Genomic DNA, 10,780 nt, shown 5'->3' with positions numbered 1-10,780 from the left:
CACAGAGGAGTAAATAGATGGGATACTCCTCTGGGCAGGAATTTCTTATCTTTACATAATGCATGTTTATGCTGTATGTGTTTGCTCATGGTATACATTTATATACAGACTCATACTGTGATCATGTGTGGGTAACAGTGTGGGCACACAAGTATATGGAGTTTGCATGCAAAAGTTTTCATATGAATGTGATTATTTCTATAGGGATTCTGCCCATCTCTTGTTTTTCAGATTAAAAAACAGTAAGTTCCCTGCCTTGAACCAGAACATGAATTTCACTCTATCTTGAGAAGATGTACTTGCCTGAAACAGCTTGCTTTGCTTTTTCATTTAAGAATGTGGGTTCTTCAGTGCCTGCTATACTACAGCTGTCTTTCAGGGTCAGAAGTCCATTGACTTTCACTATCCGTTGCATAGCAATAAGTACTGTATATAGAAAAATAAGACACTGTTGTCCAGCAACATTGTTTAAGTATAGTTCCATAGCTCTATTTCTATAGCTATACAAAATGTTTTAAAATCAGCCTAGATCTTACCAGTTGATTTAAATCTGCTGGACTTATTCAAAGGCCATTTTTTTCTTCCACAGACATAAAAGTATGAGATAAATAATTGTTCTTCCATGTGTTTTATGAGAAATATTTTTGCAAACCCTTAAAATACATTATTATGCCACAGACTCTCAGATGTATGAAACAGTAGATTCCTACATGCATCTATGGTGCTTAATTTTTAGTTAAATGCCTGTCTCCCATTGTGGGATCTAAAAATATAAACTGAGTCTTCTTAAGTGCCCTGTGTCCTCTGTTCCCCACTCCCTCCCCCTCCGTTTTTAAACCAGAGGCCACTTATTACAGAGAATGGAAACTCTGACAACATTTCCTGTGACTTCTTGTTCATCTCATCCTGAAAAAGGTGCTGTGGATTATCTCAGCCATGTCACACAATATACATCTATCACCTTTTACAAAAGCAGGGAGCAACCATGCCTGTGCTGGTGAAACAGACTTTTATGACATATTACAGATTTTAAAAAACCCAGTTTGTCTTCATCCTGCCAGAATAAGATGATTTTAAATGAATGCAAAGTTGTCCAATTATGGCTATTAAGTCACAGTCCACACAGTGGAATAATTTTGGTTAGAGGGTAGCAGAGACCCTTCCAAGACAGTGAAATTCTACTTGAAGACTCAAGGTTTATCCCTTCTTCCAGAAATAGTTGTTAACATTTAGCAGCATCGGAAAAAAAGAGTGAGTTTGTAATCTCTTTGCATCCTCTTTCTGGACTGCCCCCTCCAACAACAAAAATGTTTAATGTGTTTTTAACACCCTTTGTGAGTTCTGGGCAAAAAGGAAACCTTAATGCTGAATCACAGGACATGCTACAGATATGTAGACGTACAAATATTATTATTAGCAACTAGGAACCACAGGCCGGCTTACTGATGGACTAACACACTTTTGCAAAACAGGGGACACATCAATGACATATACGTACTATAAACCTTGATTCTTCTCTCCTGAGATAAAGCAGCAACAATGCCACCAAAGTCAATGGAATTACGCAACATAAAGGCCTGTACATGTTCATAAGAAATCCCCTCATATTTTAGTAGATCTTTACACAAGTTAGTTACTTGAGAGGGACATAGTGTTCCCATCAGAAAAAAATCTGTTGCATCAAACAGAACAATGGGTGCATCTGCTCGTTGCCCTAGTAGCAAAGTGCTTTGTTGCCGTATGGCACACTACGGGGACCTAGTAATCACATGGGTCTGCACATGATTGGCAGCTATGTCACCGTAGTGGTGCACTCCCTTGGTACAGCACACCACTATGGCGATGTAGTAGTGAAATCGAACCATGCACTGTGCGCATGACACAGTACAGGTGGTTACGGCGCCATGCTTTAGTACTTCCAAAAGGAAGTACTAAAGCATGGTGCTGTAGCAACGTTGCCATACAGTGATGTGTAGACATGCCCACTAATGACTAAAATCTGTGATGCTTGTGTAAGGCCAGGGGGAAAGGCCAGGGACTCTCTCTTTCTGCATGTCTGTGTATATAATTACTATTCAGAGTACTTAGCCCTTGTATAATACTTTTCATACATAGATACCAGAACACTTGAAATATATTAATGTCTCCAACCCTCTGGAGCACATGATCCAATCTGATGGTCCTTAGTATAGTACAAGTACTTTACACTCATGTTCACTATTTCTTTTTAAAGACTTTACAAGCATCAAGTAATCTATAATTACAGGACACTTGTACATGTGCTCCAGGGGTGGGAGGTTGGTGCTTTAATTAGAACAGCTCTGAGACCCGCTTTAATTAAAGTGCTGCTGTGTCTCCTGTATCAGTGTCCTTGCACTTAAAAATGGTGGGGGCCACTTGAACTAAACCTCATTTGACAGGTGCCCATGCCACCACTTCTAAGCGTGGAGATGCTGATACATGAGATGCAGGAAGCTGCTGTAGCATGGCATATTGCCACACTCCAGCAGACTCGACTGAATCTGTTCTGATGCACTGGAATTCCAGTGCATCGTGTTGGAGCAGCCTCCATGCTCATGTATGGGCACCCATAGAGTCCTTTGTGGCAGAATACATATTATCCTACCCATTTAATTGATAGGCAAACTAAGACAAAAAGATACACTCCCAAAGACATCCAGTAAGTCAGTAGTAGAACAGGGCCAGGAACAGAGCCTGTAAATCCTTGGCTCGGGTTCTGTGCTGTACTGAGTGTCTGTTTGGCACAGCAGGTAGAACTAACAGAGGGAAGGGGAGAGAGAAGCTTTCAGAGCCACAGCCGACTTCTTGATATTCAAGGTAGCTTTACACAGATATGAATGCCGGCACTGGTTAGTGAAGCCTAGAGGCTGCTCTAAATTCAACCAGCTTCCTATAGTCATTGCCAGACTATATGCTTGCTGAGCACTGGTTGCAACACAATTTTCCCTACCTCTGCACTCTTCCCATCTTAACATACACCCTATGGTGGAGTCCAACTGTGTGAAGGTCTGAGGGGAGAAGGCAGTAGAGCAATGACAAGCAAGCCAGCTCTGACGTAACAGAAAGCTCGCTTACATCAGAGTAATTCTCAGCTGGCATGAGCTGATTGTCTTTTGGCCTCTCTGAACTACTGAAGCAGTGTAAAAGGGACTGGAGTGGAACCAACATGTGACACCTTATTCTCAGTCCTATGCTTCACCCACCACCCTGTGCCTCATCCTTAGGATGTTCAGAAGCATACTGTTCTCGTGACTCCCATCCTCTTCCTGACATGCAGTTCAGTCTTGTATTTCCTCTGAAGTCATCGGTGGCTACTTTTCCTATAAAATATTAGCCAAATCATTCTCAGTCACACTGACACAAACATAGAGGAAGTCAGTTGACTTATGTAGAATTGCTTTATGTTAATCTATTTATGCATACAGTTTATAATAAAGCTGGACTTACTCTCGGAAAGAATCAGTGAAATGGTACCTTGCACTGAGAGGGTGCTATCACCACTCACAGATGCTGACATAGATAAGCAGTAATAGATACACCAGTTCTGAAAATCTATTCCTAATACATAGAGAAAGCCTGTTATTTCACAGAGCTGGATCATAGAGAAGTAAGGCTGGAAGGGACTTCAAGAGATCATCTAGTCCAACCCTGGGATCAAACTTGCAACTTTGGTGTTACTAGCACCAGGCCCCAATCATCTATTAATGTAGAATCACATTCAAAATGAGGATAGTTTGCAGTCATTGTTATTAATAGGCAGGGTGATACTGAAGTATGCAGAGAGTGGGTATTCTGTTCTAATCTATATAGGTTATTATACCACATTAATGTATTGAGAGTGTAACTAAAATTTGTCATGTGAGTGTTCTTCCATCCTCTCCCCAGAGGAAGAAGCATGTGAAGTACAGTCAATTCTTTCAGTAGTGTTTTTGTTATGTTTTGTAATACACACATGGTTCTCTGTGTTCATGGTAGAGAACGCAAAGTCAAATAAATGTGTCTTGCACTGGGGGTGGAAGGCAGTAAAATTTGTGATAGTCCCTAGGCCCTAGGGGAGTGTGCTCCACCATCTCAGACCAACCTCCTGAGGAAGTTCTCCCTCCTGCACAGATGAGTTTACCCCTTCTGGAGAGTTGAAGGGGATGAGCTTTACCCCTTTTTCACAGATGAGCTTTACCCCTTCTATTGTGCTAGTGAAGAGAAAATGTCAACCCTGGTCTTCTTCCCAGAGTGTTAAGCAATCCTTTAGATATTCTGTGGCTTGGGCTGTAGAAAACCTGGAAGATTAGGACCAAAAACTTGGACTCAATTCAAAATCCTATAGGAAGCCAGGATAGAAAGCAGAGTATATATGTGATGTGCTCATGGGAGTCTGCATTACTGAGGCAGCAGAGTTCTCTTCCAGCTGGAGATGCTTCATACTCCAGTATATCACACTCCGGGGCCACATACAGAAGAATATGAACTTTTGGTTCCTCTGGAACAACTAGCAATGGAGTACCTTGTGCCTCCACTAGTTGTCCCCAGGGAACATCTGTCCCATGCACCTCCTGGTGCATAGCAGGTTACCCCAGGTGGGGTAGGGGAGGCTGGCCCCAGCAGTCTTACCTGGGGGCCTCCTGGGGGTGCAGCAGCAGCAATCCTGTCACTCAGAGCCTGGCCAGCACCCACAGCACAGCTCCAGCTGGCCCTGCTCTGGGTTTGAGTGAAACATGCTGTCGCTGTATGTGCCGCTCCATTTTTTTTTTGGTATGGGTTTTTTTGACCCCTGGATATCCAGGGGTCAAACCCACCCCCTGCCTCCTGCACTGCTCCTTTGCAGTGTGGAGAACAGCCGAACAGGTGGTGTGTGGTGTCGCAGATGTGTACCGCATGCTGCAGATGTGCACTGCATGCTGCAGACGTGGTGCCACAGACATGTACCTCATACCGCACGGCTGCGCTTGCCTGGACACAGCCCTGAAGGCTAGTAGATGTTGCTGAACTGCACAGTGTATTCTTATTACAACATGTGTTTTTACATAAAGTATTATAATTAATTGGCCACTGCACTGGCCTTTCTTCAAGCCTACAGCTGTGTTCCAGGGTTAGTAACTTGAAGCATTACAGAAAATCTTTCCTAAAATAATCCATTCTTTTTGTGGGAAGATTTTTATATGCTAACAGAAAATGTGCGTGTCAGCAAAATAAACATAAACTATTTCATACATCATTATTTCTCACCATACTCCACAAGTGTCAGTCTCGGAAGCAAAGCTGTTTAATGTCCTGTTTTGGAACATGAAAGCCACTTGTCGACAGTCTAAATTCCTCTTCCTAAGATTACTTCTGATTAATCATGTACTGGTATTCCTGGAGATCTTTGAAGGACTGGATTCTGAATGAGTGCAGATGTTGCAGAAAAAGTTTTTTGTGGGAAGACCTCTTCCTGCACAATGTTTGAAATAAAACAACACTGCTTTCACTGGAAAGCATGTGTGCTAATTCTCAGTGGATCTGTCTGTCTGGGGAATTGCCAACTCACCTCTGGTTCTACAATTCAGAGATCTTTCTGCTTCTCTTCCCTCCTGTGTTTTCACTGCAAAAAAACATACCAAGGCAGCCAGCTCGAAATAGATGTCATGGTACAAAATCCTAGCTGAGCTAAGTCATCTTTGATGTAGATAAACCATGGGCAACCCCAAACTCTCATTTCAGGGTTTACCTAGACTGCTCCATATTCCCGATCCTTTGTGTTGCCCTTCTCTGTGCCTTGTGCCCTATACATATATGGGGGAAGAACCACAGCGAACATCCCTATTTGTGGAGCAGCGAGTCTGCAGCAGCTGACAATCTGTATGGAGAAGTCAGTATTGCAGGGGTTTTCAACCTTTTTGTATCATTGTATCCCCAGCGGCTGGACACAGAGCAGTGTACCTCTGGCTGGGGGGGAGGGGGAAGGGGAGTGGTGAGCAGTGGGGGGGGCTTCCCCTGCCCCCGGTGTCCAGCCGTGTGGGCAGCACCTCTGCAGCAGTGCGGGATACTGCGTGGCAGCACTCCATCTCCAGCCACCTGTGTGTACCCTCTAGGGCCATCTCAAGTACCCCCAGAGGTACGTGTAAGCCCAGTTGACAACCCCTGCACTATTGCACAGCATCTGTTAGTCATTTAGCACAGTATAAAGTAGGTATCAAATATTATCTAAACAGCAAAGTACAGTTTTATGGTAACGTTGCACCAGTGTACCATGACTAAAAAGAGCAGGCTGGGAACCAAGCAGACAGACCCAAGCTGGTTTCTAGAAAAACTCAGGGCTGTTCAAACAGGTGAGGCCAGCAGCACTGTACCTAGACTCCTGGTGGCTCCACGTGAACTTTTAGCATCAGGCCCCCCTTTGCGGGAGATAACCATAACAATAATTGGACAATGGAAACCCCACCATTTTGGGGCCCCCTTTCTGTCTGGCGGCTGCCTGGTTCACCCATGCCCTAAGTATCACTTGCACAGAGGCTCTTACTGGGATGTCAGTGGGACTGACTCGACCCCTAAACGCTTTGGCCTGGTGTGCGCAGAGAACAGACTCCTCGCCTGATTTTTCTAATCCGAAAAGCTATAAAGTGAAAGCAGCAGAAACACCACCAAGGTCAGAGAAGGCAAACCTACCTCTCCATTGCTACTTTCCCGCTCTCCCTCCCACCCCACCTAACCTGCGCGGCTGGGGGAGGCTGAGCGGCCTGCGTCTGCCAAGGGGCCCTTATAGCCGCAGGGCAGCGGCCGCCCCGGATCATCTTGGTGAAAAGAAACTCGGTTGAGGCTTCAAAACAGCGGCAGCAAGACATATCTAGCAAGATCAAACGAGGGATGGAAAATGGATGGTGTATCTTTAACCCACAGAGGTTGAAACGGTTTTTTTTCTTTGCTAGTTAACAATGGAAACTTTTTTTTTGTTAGTGTTTCCCTCCAGCGGTCCTGCCAAGCCATAGAGGAAAAAAAAAAAAAAAGAAACTTGTTCCGCTGAGTTCAACCCCAGACAAGCTCACAACTTCCTTCCTGCTTTCCTACCCCCTCCCCTCCCCACCTCTCCTCTCCTCTCCTCTCTTCTTCTTTTGCAACCCGGCGCACGGCGGAGGCATTCCCGAGCCGGCGGCGGGAGGGGAAGGGCCGAGCCCCCGGGCCGCGACCACGGAGCGGCCGCCGCCTGCGCCCCCGCCCCCGCCCTGTGCTGCACCCGCGCACCTCGGCTCCGGCTACCTCGATTTGTGGGTTTTATTTAAAAACCCTTTGATTCAATAGACATGTATACCATTTGACGGCTTCTGCCAAAAAAAAAAAAAATCATCTCGATCTGGATATCTGGAGGAGGAAATCATTTCTGGCGCGGGTTGGTCTCCGCGTTTCTGCGGGTGTTTCAAAGCGATGTGAACTGCAAGCAGGGCTCTGAAGTCTGCATGAATCCCTCACGTCCTAGGTAAGGTTGGACTGTTTCATTTGACTTTTTTTCTTCCCCGCTTTGCTTCCTAAGCTGGTCTGTGTTTCCTGGGAAGAGCAGGAGCAGGAGGGGGGCGCGGGGTGCAGGCGCGGGTCAAAAGCAATGGCAGGCGTTTCATAATGCTGCTCAAGCAGGCATTTCTGCAAATGCCATTTCAAGCCTCCTCACCACGATGTCATGAGCAGCTGTCCTGCACCCCCAGCCCACATCAGCAGTAGGCAGGAATGCCTTTTTGTTGGCAAAAGGCATCAGGACTTGTGGTAGAGGTGATCGCTTTTATTAGGCCAACTCGATTTTTGTACAAAAAAAGAAAAATGTCTTTAGTGGACAAGGATCAGGCATAGGAGAACAGATTGTAAAAGTTCTCCTTTTTATTGGCAAGAATTCAGTGGCAGGAAGAGGCTGCTAGATCTTTCTTGCCCCCCGTTAAACACTTGAAGAAAATGTAAAAGACAGAAAAATAAGGCTGTTAGACTCTCTGAAGAGACTTCTGCAGCCAGAATAAAGCGAGCCGTCAGCAAAACTGCTCAGTGCTCTGCCCTTCATTACCTCTCTGGACAGGTTAGCATGAAAGGCTTTCAGTTTGTGTCTTCTGAGGCATAGGAGATATGCGTCCAAATGTGCTTCTCCTGGACATACCCATAGGGGTGCGCACATCAGAGCCACACATTTGCACGCATGACATCTGCACACACCTGGACACTCGTACAGCTGCACAGCATCACAACATGAACCCAAAACAAAGAGTAGGTTGATGTAATTCCAGAAGTACATATAAACACAAGCACCCTGCCATCTTTGACTGTGTGCACACATAAACACACACATACGGGATGTGTATATGTATGCACAACTGCAAACCAGAGTGAATAATGAATAAAGTCCAAATGGGATTTATATACATACAGTGCAACATACAAAGGCATTTAGTGACATACAGAGTCACAGGGGCATGCAGAAATATAACATGGGCAGAAACACAAGCGGGCACAGATCCATCCATGCGCACATGATCTGTCACTTGTGTGCCCATATGGCACCTCACATATATGAGATATTCTCATGCCTATCTCACATGCATAGAATTTACATGCTGTGGTGTGAAAAGAAGCCCGTAATTCAAACAGTACATCCATACTTGTACAGAGGAGACATACATACATACAAAGAAACATAACATACAAAAGACACACACCATCAAATAAGGCCAGAAACACACATGGGTGCAAAAGGGTCACTCACTTAAGTGGAATCACTTGCATATTGAGCACACACAGGCAGTGCTATGTACACTCATATAGATGTCCATATATGGAACCTTGTTTCATAGGCACAAGACACAAGCTAGACACCCATGCCATTTCAAGTGTGTATGGCAGGCTGAAGAGATGGATGCATAAATCTATACCATAGAGATCTGTGATACAGAGTAAATGTGTCAGGATAAGACTTAATGTATATAATGCTAAACAAAGGCATACAGATGAGCACAAACATACAGGGAGATTAGGAAATACCTGGATGGAGTTGAGCTTTTCTCTATGACTGAAGAGGACGAGAAGTAATGACCTCAAGTTTCAGTAGGGAAAATTTAGGTTGGAGATTACAAGAAACTTTCTGACAATGAAGGTACTCAAGCATTGGAACAGGCTACCTAGGAACACAGCGGAATCTCAAATCCTTGGAAGTTTTCAAGAGCAGGCTACACAGACATGTAACCAGGATAGTTTAAAGCATAGCTTCTCAACCTGTGGTACACATACCCCTGGGGGTACTCGGGTACCCCAACACTCTCGCCCTCTTTTCCTCTCAAAACTATGGCAAAAAAATCGGTGCAATTTAAAAAGTCAAATTTCCCAGTAATAATTTGGTTCAGCCCTCCTACCTTTGGCCAACATCACCTTTAGCTCCGTCCGGTACATACTTGAGTTGTGCACCCCTGGTGTAGAAGGTGGCAACTCTACCCACACCAAATCAGACATCTGTCATATCACACAGCCTTATATACACAGCCCTTCTTCTTCCACCATATGGCACACATTAGTCTGTAGATTCAAAATCCCCTGGAAAATTGACTGTTGGGGTACTTATTAAAATTTTCAGAAGTTAGGGGGTACTTGCTGCTTAAAAGGTTGAGAAACACTGGTTTAAGGGACCATCCTGTCTTGAGTAGAGGGGTTGGATTAGATGACCTTGTGAGGTCCCTTCTAGACCTATTTTCCTACGATCCAGTGGAATGGATCTTCAGTATACAAAGCTGCCCAAAGATATAGAATTATATCTGCAGGATCATATGATAGAGATATCATATCAAATTACATGGTGAACCCTGAAGAAACACAGAGGAGTCCAAAAGCTTGCTTGATCTTCATATCGTATTCAGACAGACACATAGTAAAAGATACCACAAAGAACCTTAACAGGCACATTATATATCCAAATACATGTATATAGCAAATAGAAGATGTCACCTGTAGTTACTGTAGACACTAGAGTCAATTTTTTGGTTGAAAATGTCAACTTTTGGGGCTTTCAGAAAAAAATTCAGCCAAAGACCCCCATGTTTTGGGCCCAAAACATGAACATGTGGATTAGCAACATGCTGCTAGGGGCAGCTCATGGGTACTGTTGTCATGGTGCCTCATGTTCCTCTTTGTTGTCTATGGGCTGGCATGCTGGCTGGACTACACTACCCATGATGCTGAAGGGGCTTCTCTCCTCTCTGTGTGCAGGGGGAGCTTGCATGTGTGTGTAGGGGAGGCTGTGTTTATGTGTGTAGTGGACCTTTCATATGTGTATACGGGAGCGTGTGTGTGTGTGTGTGTGTGTGTGTGTGTGCATGCAGGGGGAGCCTCTGTGTGCGTGTGTGTAGGGGGAGCCTGTATGTGAGTATAGGGGAAGCTTTGTGTATGTGTGTACGGAGCCTGTATATGTGTATAGGGGAGCGTGCACATGTGTGTGTGTGTGTGTGTGTGTGTGTGTGTGTCTAGGGGAGCCTGTATGTGTGTATAGGGGAGGCTGTGCGTTGTGTAGGGGAGCCTGTATGTGTATGTGTGCACACATGGGTGTAGGGGAGCCTGTGTATGTATACGGGAGGATGCGTGTATGGGTGCAGGGGAGCCTGTATATGTGTGTGTATATAGGGGAGCTTATATGTGTGTATAGGGGAGGCTGTGTGTATAGGTGCAGGGGAGCCTGTATACATGTGAAGAGGGTGTGAGTGTGAATGCATGTACGTGTGTAGGGAGCCTGTGTGTGTATAGGGGAAGCTGCGGGGTGGGGGGGTGTCGG

The 10,780-nt window shown here is 45.0% G+C and overlaps 1 long non-coding RNA gene across 1 annotated transcript; it reads right to left on the bottom strand.

Moving 5' to 3' along the window:
* Positions 1–5,136: 5,136 nt before the first annotated feature.
* On the bottom strand, positions 5,137–7,464 carry LOC109319788. Its single transcript, XR_002103628.1, has 2 exons — positions 6,664–7,464; positions 5,137–5,599 (listed from the first exon to the last, which is right to left on the bottom strand). It is a non-coding gene; the product is annotated as an uncharacterized LOC109319788 (long non-coding RNA).
* Positions 7,465–10,780: the final 3,316 nt, after the last annotated feature.

This window comes from Crocodylus porosus, unplaced genomic scaffold (assembly GCF_001723895.1).
Source record: "Crocodylus porosus isolate Cpor-Errol unplaced genomic scaffold, CroPor_comp1, whole genome shotgun sequence".
NCBI classification, from domain to species: domain Eukaryota; kingdom Metazoa; phylum Chordata; order Crocodylia; family Crocodylidae; genus Crocodylus; species Crocodylus porosus.
This window is presented reverse-complemented; position numbering and strand designations above follow the sequence as displayed.